Source organism: Ornithorhynchus anatinus, chromosome 1 (assembly GCF_004115215.2).
Source record: "Ornithorhynchus anatinus isolate Pmale09 chromosome 1, mOrnAna1.pri.v4, whole genome shotgun sequence".
Taxonomy (NCBI): domain Eukaryota; kingdom Metazoa; phylum Chordata; class Mammalia; order Monotremata; family Ornithorhynchidae; genus Ornithorhynchus; species Ornithorhynchus anatinus.
This window is the reverse complement of record NC_041728.1, coordinates 63,046,296-63,059,436: the sequence shown is the minus strand read 5'-3', so window position 1 is coordinate 63,059,436 and position 13,141 is coordinate 63,046,296.

Genomic DNA, 13,141 nt, shown 5'->3' with positions numbered 1-13,141 from the left:
CTTGGTTCTAATGTCTGCTGTGTAACCTTGGGCAAGTCACTTAACTTCTCTGGGCCTCATTTCCCTCAACTGTAAAATGGGGATGAGGTCTGTGAGCCCCACTTAGCTCACCTGATTACCTTATATCTACCCCAGCACCTAGAACAGTGCTTGGCACATAGTAAGTGCTTAACAAATACCAACATTATTATTATTATTATTGCACTTAATAAATGCTCAATAAATGGGATTGGCTGGTTGATTGATTGATTGAGGACCATGGGCTGCTTGTACTGTGAAAAGTACAAAGTAAATTCAGGGAATTTCATGTCCCAACAGACTGGGGACAGAAATACCCTCTTCTCTTTCATAATAATTATGGTACTTGTTAAACATTTACTCTGTGCCAGACACTGTGCTAAGCACTGTGGTAGATACTAGATAATTAATCAATCAATCATACTTATTGAGCGACTGATTAATTGATTACTTAGTGAAGAACACTGTATTTGTATAATAATTCAACAGAGTTCGTAGATACGTTCCCTCCACACAATGAGCTCATCTGGTTGGACCCAATCCCTGTCCCACCTGGGACTCACATAGTAGTCAGGGCAGCCTTCCTGGAGGAAAGGGGAATTTCAGACTACTTGAATGGTGGATGAGAAGAGAGACTGAAACGATGAAAAGAAGGAGGCAGGGAATCTGGGCCAATCTAACTATCTTTACTCTGGAAATGACATCACCGATGATTGAACTGGAGAATGCCAGGCTTTAGTTGGAAAAGTCTCATAGCTCTCAGATTTACTTTTGAGATTTTTAGCTTAAGTCTGATTTCTCCTCAGGGCAAAATGGAAAAATGTGGGTCAGGAGGGAAGGAAGATGAGAAGCAGCTTGGGCTAGCGGATAGAGCACGGGCCTGGGAGTCAGAGGGACTTGGATTCTAATCCCAGCTCTGTCACTTTTCTGCTGGGTGATCCTGGGCAAGTCACTTTACCTCATCTGTAAAATGGGGATTAAGACTGTAAGCTCCATGTCGGACGTGGACTGTGTCCAAACTGATTAGTTTGTATCTACCCCAGCGCTTAGCACAGTGCCTGGCACATTGCAAGTACTTAGCAATTACCATTTAAAAAAACGATCTGGGACCGTCATCTTTTCTTTGGCTGGAAGAAATCTAGAGTTGATAGGAAACTCTAGGTCGTTAGCTCATCATGTGCAGGGAATGTTTCTGTTTTCTGCTATATTGTACTCTCCCAAGCACTTAATTCAGTGCTCTGCATGCAGTAGTGCTCAGAAAATGCTTAACAAATGCCATCATCATGGAGAAGCAGCGTGGCTCAGTGGAAAGAGCACGGGCTTTGGAGTCAGGGCTCATGAGTTCGAATCCCAGCTCTGCCACTTGTCGGCTGTGTGACTGTGGGTAAGTCACTTAACTTCTCTGTGCCTCAGTTCCCTCATCTGTAAAATGGGGATTAAGACTGTGAGCCCCACGTGGGACAACCTGATTCCCCTATGTCTACCCCAGCGCTTAGAACAGTGCTCGGCACATAGTAAGCGCTTAACAAATACCAACATAAAATATGATTGACGGACTGATTGACAAGGAAGCAGCAGTCTGGGCTGAGGGCTAGTTAGGTGAGTCCACAGCTGTTAATAAACTGGAAGATAGATCTGGGTGCCAACTGTTTACTAAATGGAGGGGGAGTTGATCTGGTAGCAAAAGAGAGGGGTGTGAAGGGCTTTAAGGGGGTGTCAAGTCGGAGGAGATATGGGGAAGGTGGGCAGGCTTCAGTGCCATCCAATTTTGGATCTTTCCGACCCCATGTAGATAGAAGAGGGAAGAGTGGCTTAGCCCCCAAAGCTGAAAACCTGGGGAGCACCAGCCTCCCTTTACCTACAGGACTTGTCATTCTCCCTGCAGATTCCTCAGCGGGAAAAATCTTTCCTTCAGCCTCTAAGGAAAACCCCATGTCCCCTTAGACCCAGGCTGCTGCTTCCTGCTCCCCAGCTCTGCCTAGCCCTCACCTTCTGCCCCTGGAAGTTGGACTCTGAATCTGAAGGACAGAAACAGAATGAGTTCACACTTGAGAATTGAGTAGAAAGAGAGAGAAATTTCTGATTGGTGGCTGAGGTTAGGGAAAAAAAATGGCATTTTTTTCCAGTCCCGAAGGTTCCTTGATAACCCCGGAGATGAGGGAAGGAGCCAGAAACTGACGATGATGTCAGTCCAGCGTGACTCCTTTGCAGAGGCCTCATGGGAGATAAGATTAAGAAGCAGGGCAAGAAAGTTTGGGATTAGTTCTAGGAAAGAATCTAGGTTAATTAAAATCTAACATTTCGATTGCTCCGTGGAGGTTCAGCAAACTCCGTCTAGGGCACCTAGGAAGCAGGAAGGCTGAGCAGAAATCGAACCTTCTCCAGGTCAAAGGGAGATGGTTGTACACATAGCGTAGTGGCTTGAACATGGGCCTAGGAGTCAGAAGCTTGTGGGTTCTAATCCTGCCCCTGCCACTTGTCTGCTCTGACCGTGGGCAAGTCACTTCACTTCTCTGTGCCTCAGTTACCTCATCTGTAAAGTGAGACTGTGAGCCCCTCATGGGGCAGGGACTGTGTCCAAGCCGATTTGCCTGTATCCACCCCAGCGCTTAGTACAGTGCCAGGCACACAGTAAGTACTTAACAAATACCACAGTTATTATTATTACCCAGTGGTGCACTTTTGGCGGGCACATATGGAATTAGTTCTTGGGCACCGGGGCTCCTCTTAAAAAGAAGAAAGTCTCATTTTCCTGTCAGGCAGATACATTTTCAAAGCAACATTTAAATTCTCAGCTCTCCGCTGCTAGGAAGTGTTCTCATTCGTGCTAAGAATCTAGGTCATTGGCTTTTAAGAATAGATCAAGGATCCATTGAATGAAATGTCCAGACCTCAGGAAAAGTGTGGTGCTTTGGGGAGGGGGAGGGGCGGGGTGGATTTAGAGGGGGAGAGGGAGGGAGGGAACAGGGAGATGGGGAAGAGACTAGCTGTGAGCTCATCTATTTGTGAGTTCTACCTTGGGTCCGGGGTTGAGCTGAGCATTGTAGGCTCCCAGCTTCACCATGAGAAGCAGCGTGACCTAGTGGATGGATCACGGCCCTGAGAGTCCGTGGATTCTAATCCCAGCTCCGTCACTTGTCTGCTGTGTGACCTTGGGCAAGTCACTTCACTTCTCTGGGCCTCAGTTATCTCATCTATAAAATGGAGATTGAGACTGAGCCCCACACACGACAGGGGCTGTGTCCAACTCGATTCTCTTGTATCTACCTCCCCCACTTCCCACCGGTGCTTAGGAAACACTTAACAAAAACCACAGCTATTATTATCATTATGTAAAGCTGGAGGGTCACTCTCAGGGTCACACCTGGAGAGTTTTCAGTCTCAACTACGAGAGGGAGAGTTAAGCAGAGGCATACCCATTCCATTCCTAGCTTGGGCAGTGGCTAGTGAGTGGAAGGCAATCTGCTACAAGTCAAAATTCACCTGTGCTGGGCAGCAGCGGCACAGGAGAGAGTCGAGGCTGGAGACTCAAGTTTACTGTGTGGAAGGAGGCGATAGTAAACCATTTCCATATTTTTACTAAGAAAATTCTGAGGATACACTATTCATTCAATAGTATTTCTTGAGCGCTTACTATGTGCAGAGCACTGTACTAAGCGCTTGGAATGTACAAATCGGCAACAGATAGAGACAATCCCTGCCCTTTGACGGGCTTACAGTCTACTATCAGAACAATTGCAGATGGAGGTGGGGTGTTCTGGGAGAGATTTGTCCATGGCGTCGCTATGGGTTGGAGATGACTCGACGGCATAAGACAAAACAAAAGCTGGAAAGACTGAAGCCAGTAGGCATTCCAGGTGGACAGGTAGATTGACACAGTAGCCGAGATAGAAATTTGACTTTAAGCATGAAGCAACAGAGACAAGTTGAAATCATGCATTCTCACCCAGGGAATAGCTTTACTTATGGACTGTTGCCCCTAGAAGATTTTGAACTTTGGTCTAGTTCTCTCCTGAGGAAAATAATAATTGAGGTATTTATTAAGTGATTACTTTGTACCAAGCACAGTACTAAATGCTGGGGTGGGCACAAGATCAGTAGATCCCACGATCCCACATGGGGCTCACAGTGTAAGTAGGAGGGAGAACAGGTACTGAATCCCCATTTTGCAAATGAGAGATCTGAGGCCAAGAGAAGTTAAGGGAATTGGCCGAGGTCACACAGCACAGGACAGTGGTGGAGTCAGGATTAGAACCCAAGTCTTCTGACTCACAGATCTCTGCTCTTTCCACTTGGTGCCAGGACTGTGTTTTCTTGGGACAGGAAGTAACAGTCTCATTTTTTAAAAAACGGTATTTGTTAAGTGCTTTCTATGTTCCAGATACTGTACTAAGCTTTGGGGTAGATACAAATTAATCAGGGTGGATGCAGTCCCTATCCCAGATGGGGCTCACCATCTTAATTCCCATTTTACAGATGAGGTAAATGAGGCACAGACAATTGAAGTGACTAGGCCAAGGTCACACAGCAGACAAGTGGCAGAGCTGGGATTAGAACCCGCGTCCTTCCGACTCCCAGGCCCGTGCTCTATCCCCTAGGCCACTCACCCCATGCATAGACATTTTCTTTATGGGAAAGGTACATGTCTATCAACTCCATTGTATTTTATTCTCCTAAGTGAAGGTGGCGGGGTGAATAAAGGGAGCAAATCAGGGTGACCAAGAAGAGAGTGGGAAAAGAGGAAATGAGGGTTTTTAGTCAGGGAAGGATATCTTGAATTTACTCCAGTGCTTGGCACCTAGTAAGTGTTTAACCAATACCACAATTATTGGTGTTATGCATTTGCAGAAAATTGTTGCAAGACTCATTTTAGGGGAGAAGGTGATGACGGTATCTTTATGAAGGTTTCTTTGGATTTTTTCATCCCAACAGTTGCTATGTTCTGAAAGAGTCCAGGTCCCTGCATTGCCTCTCGAATCCTTCAGGTTCAGGAAATTTGGATTTTTTTGGGGGTTTGATACCTCATTCAGATTGCACTCTCCCAAGTGCTCAGTACAGTGCTCTGAACACAGTAAGCGCTCAATAAATAGGATCGATTGATTGATTGACACCATTCTGAGGAGGTTTGAAAGCTGTAAGAGACCAGATGGCAATTATAATGCTTCGCCTCTAGAGGGCACCTCTAAACTACCCATTTTCAGGCATCCAGAAGCCAGTGAAAATAATAATAATGTTGGTATTTATTAAGCGCTTACTATGTGCAGAACACTGTTCTAAGCGCTGGGGGTAGATACAGGGTAATCAGGTTGTCCCATGTGAGGCTCACAATTAATCCCCATTTTACAGATGAGGTAACTCAGGCACAGAGAAACTAAGTGACTTGCCCACATCACACAGATGACAAATGGCAGAGCTGGGATTCGAACCCATGACCTCTGACTCCTAAGCCCGAGATCTTTCCACTGAGCCACGCTGCTTCTCATTCAGAAGCCGGTGAAAATAATAATAATAATAATAATAATAATAATAATAATAATACTGTCGGTATTTGTTAAGTGCTTACTATATGTCGGCAGAGAAGCAGCGTGGCTCAGTGGAAAGAGCACGGGCTTTGGAGTCAGAGGTCATGAGTTCGAATCCCAGCTCTGCCACTTGTCAGCTGTGTGACTGTGGGCAAGTCACTTAACTTCTCTGTGCCTCAGTTACCTCATCTGTAAAATGGAGATTAAGACTGTGTGCCCCACGTGGGACATCCTGATTCCCGTGTCTACCCCAGCGCTTAGAACAGTGCTTGGCACAGAGTAAGCGTTTAACAAATACCAACATTATTATTATATGTCAACCACTGTTCTAAGCACTGGGGTAGACACAGATAATCAGGTTGGACACAGTCCCCGTCCCACAAGGGACTCGCCATCTCAATCCCCATTTTACAGAAGTTAAGTGACTTGACAGGAGACAAGTGGCAGAGCTGGGATTAGAACCCAGGTCCCTCTGACTCCCTATCCACCAGGCCTTGCTGCTTCAGCCAGAGGCCAGCAGCCTCTTGAGAATCTCCCTTGTCTGAAGGGAATGGGAGGAGCAGATTCAGCAGAACCAAGGTGACTTTCCGGGGGAGAAACACTGGAGTGCCAGCCCGGTCCAGGATATATATGTGAAGATAAGTATAATTAGGTAGATTAGTGTAAATCTCTGTACATCTACAGTAGATTGCACTAGACTGTAAGCTTCTCATGGGCAGGAAAAGTGTCTACTTTCTGTGTCGGTAATATTGTTCTCTCACAAATGCTTAGTAGGCATAACTTAGTTGCCGTATTGAGCGAAGAGCACTATATACTAAGTGTATGGGAGAGAAGCAGCATTGCCTACTGGATAGATCATAGGCCTGGAAGTCAGGAGGACCTGGGTTCTAATAGCGGCTCTACCACTTGTCTGCTATGTGACCTTGGGCAAGTCACTTCACTGATCTGGGCCTCAGTTCCCTCATCTGTAAGATTGAGACTGTGAGCCCCATGTGAGACAGGGACTGCGTCCAACCTGATTTGCTTGTATCCACCCCAGCACTTAGTACAGTGATTGCACATAGTAAGGGCTTAAAAATACCACTATTATTATTACTATTGAATGAGAGACCCAATCCTTCCGCTCAAGGAGCTTACTATCTAAGTGGAGATAGACAGGCAAAAAATCCTTTTCCAAATAATTGGAGCAAGAAAAAGAAGGAGCGAGGCCTAGTGGACAAAGCCTGGGCCTGGGAGTCGGAGGACCTGAGTTCTATCCCATCTCTGCTGATTGGTGTCTTACTCTACACATAGTAAGTGCTCGATAAATATGATGGATCGATTGCTCAGAAGGTCTCCGGCATTGGTTAGTACTGTTATTATTATTATATTTATTAAGCTCTTACTTTTTTGTTTAGTACTCTTCTAAGTGGGTAGATACAAGTTAATCAGGTTGGACCCAGTCCCTGTCCCTCATGGGACTCACAGTCTAATTATGGAGACAGTGTCTAATCATCCTTTGCTCATGACTCTCCTACCTCCGACCCCGTGCTCAAGCCTTTCGCCCTCCCCCTTCAGCTTTGCCAAATCATCCAACCAACAGTCAATCAATCCATATCCCAACAAATCAAACCAGGTCCCTCCCTCCTTCAAAGCCCTTCCCCAAGGCCACCTCCTCCAGGAGGTCTTTCATGACTAATCTCCAAACCCTTCTAGTTACGCCTTCTCTTTAGGCACCTTAGCCTTCATATGAATATCTACTTATTTGTTATTGATGACTTCACTTCTTCCTTTGATTGGTTCTCCTCTTTCTTTGTTACCTATTTCACATTTGCTAATTTGGGCTTACCGGTCTTTCCCAGATGGTAAACTATTTTTTTAAATTTTAGTTATTCACATTCTATTTCTCACTCAAATGTTCCCATTGCCTAGTTCAGTGCTCTGAGCTCAGTATGTTCTCTGTCCAGTGTTCTGTGCAAATCAGGCCCCCAGGATCCATCATTCATTCGTTCAATCATATTTATGGAGCGCTTACCGTGTGCAGAGCACTGTACTAAGGACTTGGGGGAGTATAATACAACAATAAATAGACACATTCCCTGCCCACAGTGAGCTCACAGACTAGAAGTGGGGGAGACAGACATCAATACAAATAAATAAAATGACAGATATGTGCTGTTGGTCTGGGAGGCGGGAAGAGCAAAGGTAACAAGCAAGAGCGATGCAGAGGGACTGAGGGATGAGGAAAGATGGGGCTTAGTCTGGGAAGGCCTCTCGGAGAAGATGTGCCTTCAGTAAGAATTTGAAGCAGGGGACCGTAATTGTCTGTCAGATTTGAGGAAGGAGGGCGTTGCAGGCCAGAGGCAGGATGTGGTCTAGGGGCCTGAGATTTGGTGAGATAGAGGCACAGAGAAGCAAAGTGTATGGGCTGGGTTGAAGAAGGAGAGAAGTGAGTTGAGGTAGGAGGGGGCAAGGTGATGGAGTGCTTTCGAGCCAATGGTGAGGAGTTTTCGCTTGATGCAGAAGTGGATGGGCAATCACTGGAGTTTTTTGAGGAGAGGGGTGACATGTCCTGAACATTTCTGTAGAAAAATGATCCAGGCAGCAGAGTGAAGTATGGACTGGAGTGGGGAGAGACAGGAGGTTAGGGGGTCAGCTAAGAGGCTGATGCAGTAATCCAGGTGGCATAGGATGAGTGATTTTATTAACGTGGTAGAAGTTTGGATGGAGAGGAAAGGACGGATTTTAGCGATGTTGTGAAGGTGGAACCAACAGGATTTAGTGAAGGATTGAATATGTGGCATCTGTGGTATTTGTTAAGTGCTTACTCTGTGCCAGGCACTGTACTAAGCGCCGAGGTGGATACAAGTCCATGTCCCAGGTGGGGCTCCCAGTCTCAATCCCCATTTTACAGATGAGATGACTTAGGCACAGGGAAGTGAAATAGCTTGCCCAAGGTTACCCAGCAGACAAGTGTCAGAGCTGGGTTTAGAACCGAGACCTTCTGACTTCCAAGCCCTTCCTCTATCCACTTAGCCCTGCTGCTTCTCTGCTGGTAGGCATGGTAGGCATGTTCTCTGTCCACAAGTAATCAATGCTATTTATTGAGCACTTTTGGTGGGCAGAGCACTGTATTCAGCACTTGAGATCAATCAATCAGTCAGTCGATGGTACTGATTGAGAGCTTACTGTGTGCAGAGCACTGTACTGAGTGGTTGGGAGAGCCATGTTCCCACTCAAAAGGAGGTCTCAGTCTAGAGAGAGGAGCTTATAGTCACAAAGAGCTTACATTTGGTTCTCTCTCCCTTTCTGCCTTACCCTGACTTTGAGGACAAGCAAGATTTGGAGTGGACTTCGAGGGCAGCTGAATGATGGCTTTGGGCCCTCCTGCTTTGAGGGGCAGGGGCAGGGGCAGGGACAGGGACTTACTAGCTCTCACCCTTTCCCAGGTGAGTCTATTCCTCACTGAATTGTACCCTGTGTGTTGGCCGCACCCTGGAAAAGAAAAAAAGATCCAAGTCATGTGTCCCCCATTATTGACATTTCCACCAGGGGCTTTTCTCATCTTGGGTGTTTGTTCACCAAAAGAGGAAGGCTCAGTCCAGAGGCGTTTCCAAGACTTTGTTCGGACACACTGGACAAGAAAAAGCAAAGGGGATTTCAGGTGTTTTCAGAGCCTGAGCTCTAAGGAAACAGGAGCCAAAGGTAGGTTCTGCAGGAAATGATGTTTCCAGACATTTGCAATCGACCCTCCTTGCAGCACCCACAATCCAGTATTACCCACTTGGGTGATTAGCTTTATCTCTCACTTGACTTGGTTGGGGGAGGAGTTGGCTGAATGCCTAGAACCATTGCTAGTCTTCCTCTTCTTTTAATGACTGCCCAACATTGGGCCATTTCACAGCTCATTACAGCCTCCTCCACTTAAGTGGGTGCTGGGGAGACTAGGCATTGAGGTTGAGGGGCTCTAGACTCCCCCATTAAGCTCTCCTTTTCCCCAGGTGGCTCTTCCTCCCCGTCTCACTCTCCCTCCTGTGACGTCTGAGCGTTTGGATCTGTGACCCTTGAACATTTGGTATCTGCTCCACCCTCAACCCCACAGCACTTCCGTACATATCCTTAAATTATTTATTACAAATGACATCTTTTCCTCATTTTCCCCTTTTCCCTCTGCTCCTCCACCTCTCCCTTCCCATCCCCACAGCACTGTACTTGTCCGCTCAACTGTATATATTTTCGTTACCCTATTTATTTTGTTAATGAATTGTACATCGCCTTGATTCTATTTAGTTGCCATTGTTTTTACGAGATGTTCTTCCCCTTGACGCTGTTTAGTGCCATTGTTCTTGTCTGTCCGTCTCCCCCGATTAGACTGTAAGCCCGTCAAACGGCAGGGACTGTCTCTATCTGTTGCCGACTTGTTCATCCCAAGCGCTTAGTACAGTGCTCTGCACATAGTAAGCTCTCAATAAATACTATTGAATGAATCTTTATATTAATGTCTCTCTCCCCCCCAGACTGTAAGCTCAGTATGGGCAGGGAGTGTGTCTGCTAATTCTGATGCATTGTACTCTCCCAAGTGCTGTGCACATAGTAAGGGCTCAATAAATACCACTCACTGATAGATTGACACTGGGGCGCTCAGTCTGTAAGTATGGGGAATACCGGTAGGAGCAGAAGAATGGGGTGGAGCAGGCAGTTACTCTAGGAGTCACAAAACAGTAAATAGAACACAAAAGGAGGATGGGATCAGTACAGTTAGGTACACAACTGAGAAGAGACAACAGGGCTACAACAAAGAATAGATAATCCCATCCCCACCAGGAGAACAAGGGATTTTGGCTCAATTGAAGGGGCAGGAAAACCACCCCTCGTTTCTTCTCCAGACAGTCGGCCCATTCATTCAATCATATGTACTGATCATTTACCGTGTGCAGAGTCAGCTGTGTGACTGTGGGCAACTCCTTCACTTCTCTGTGCCTCAGGTACCTCATGTGTAAAATGGGGATGAAGACTGTGAGCCTCACGGGGGACGACCTGATTACCGTGTATCTACCCCAGCGCTTAGAACAGTGCTCTGCACATAGTAAGCGCTTAACAAATACCAACAATATTATTATTATTACCGTGCTCAGGAAAGTACAATACAACAATAAACAGTGACAACATCACACTAGCTGACCCGATCATGACCCTTTTGTGAAGACTGCACAAACTCCCAACCAGGGGCACCCCTAAATATGCGGGCACACAATAACAACAACGATGTCATTTGTTGAGTGCTTACTCTGTGCCAGGCACTGTACAAAGCACTGAGGTGGATACAAGCAAATCAAATTGTCCACGTGGTCCTCGCAGTCTCTATCCCCATTTTACAGATGAGGCAACATCTCACATTTTACAGTGAGGTGAAATGACTTGTCCAAGGTCACCTAGCAGATAAGGGGTAGAGCCGGGATTAAAATCCATAACCTTCTGACTCTCAGGCCGGGCTCTATCGACTACACCATGCTGCTTCTCCAGGAACACCTCAGGCCACCCAAACCGACGTTAGATGAGAGGAAGCCCATCTTCAGGGTGGAACCGGGAAGGGCAAGGAATGTTGGAGAATGTAAAAAGGGGCCCACGGGACACTGGTGTTTGCTCTGAAGGCCAAAGCCCATTGGTCCCTGCACCAGTCTATAGGCAAGCCCAGAAACTACATTCCTGGGGACCCCTTGACGTTTCATCCCGTTCTTGGATTGCTAAGTATACCGGGGCGACAGGCCGTTTTGGTTTCCTTTTTTCCAAAAGGGGTTCTCTTACAGGAAACCTCGTGTGTTGTTGACAGAATGTGGTTGTCGCCAATCGCGGACTGGGAGAGTTTCATTTGAATCAGGGCCACAGGGTCAAGCTGAGAAGAATAAAGAACATGATCTTTACGTGAGAACCACAGCTGTAGCAACAATTAACTCGTATCAAAATTCTTGGCAACATCACAGGATGCCGTACCAACTCTACTGTATTGTAGTTTCCCAAGGGCTTGAGACTGCACTCTGTAGACGGTTAGTGTTCAGTAAATACCATTCCATTGATCAAGATAATTAAATGTAGGAGATTAATAGCTTTGCCCACTCTCTGTTGCGTGCGTCTTTAGGAAAAGTTTAGGGAATAACGTCAAGACCTCCCCCTTTAGGCCGTACGCTCCGTGTGGGCAGGGAACGTGTCTAATGTTGGTATTTGTTAAGTGCTTACTATGTGCAGAGCACTGTTCTAAGCGCTGGGGTAGACACAGGGGAATCGGGTTGTCCCACGTGGGGCTCACAATCTTAATCCCCATTTTACAGATGAGGGAACTGAGGCACAGAGAAGTTAAGTGACTTGCCCACAGTCACACAGCTGACAAGTGGCAGTGCTGGGATTCGAACTACCTCGAATTTTATTTATGACTGTGTCGTATCGGATGCTGTCAAGAGCTTAGTACAGTGCTCCACACACAGTAAGCACACAATAAATATCATAAATGATGATGTTGATGATGATGATGATGCCCTCCAGAAGACTTCCTGATGAAGGATCGATCACAAAAAGTGTTACTGGTTACCTTTTTTTTTGCACTCATGGATAAAATCTCACCCTTAGGTGACCCAAACCCAAAAGACAGCTGGAGTCACCTTCTCCTTAGTCCCTGCACAATCATTTGGAATTCTGGTAGATAGAATTCTGATAGCCCTCCCTCCTCAAACCTGACAATTACTACCCTCCTCTTCAAAGCCCTTTTGAAGGCACATCTCCTCCAAGAAGCCTTCCCTGACTAAGCCTCCATTTCGTCTTCTCTCACTCCCTTCTGCATCGCCCTGAGTTGCTCCCTTTATTCATCCGCCTCCCAGCCCCACAGCACTTAAGTACAGATCTGTAATTTATTTATTTATATTAATATCTGCCTCCCCCGCTAAGGATAATACTAATGATGGTATTTGTTATCCTTGACTCGTCTCTCTCGTTCACCGTACACCCAAACGGCTACCTTACTGCTACGGGCTCTCGTTATATCCCGGCTAGACTACTGTGTCAGCCTTCTCTCTGATCTCCCTTCCTCCTCTCTCACCCCGCTCCAGTCTATTCTTCACTCTGCTGCCCGGCTCATCTTCCTGCAGAAACAATCTGGGCATGTCACTCCCCTTCTTAAACACCTCCAGTGGTTGCCTATCGACCTCCGCTCCAAACAAAAACTTCTCACTCTAGGCTTCGAGGCTCTATATCACCTTGCTCCTTCCTACCTCTCCTCTCTTCTCTCTCTTTCTACCGCCCACGCCCGGCATGCTCCGCTCCTCTGCCGCCCACCTCCTCGGCCATCCCTCGGTCTCGCCTATCCCGCCGTCGACCCTGAGCCACGTCCTCCCGCGGTCCTGGAAACCCCTCTCCCTCCTCACCTCCGCCAAACCGATTCTCTTCCCCTCTTCAAAACCCTACTTAAAACTCACCTCCTCACAGAGGCCTCCCCAGACTGAACTCCCCTTCTCCCTCTACTCCCTCTACCACCCCCTTCACCTCTCCACAGCTTAACCCTCTTTCCCCCCAATTTCCTCCTGCTCCTCCCCTCTCCCTTCTCATCCCCTCAGCACTGTACTCGTCCTGCTCAA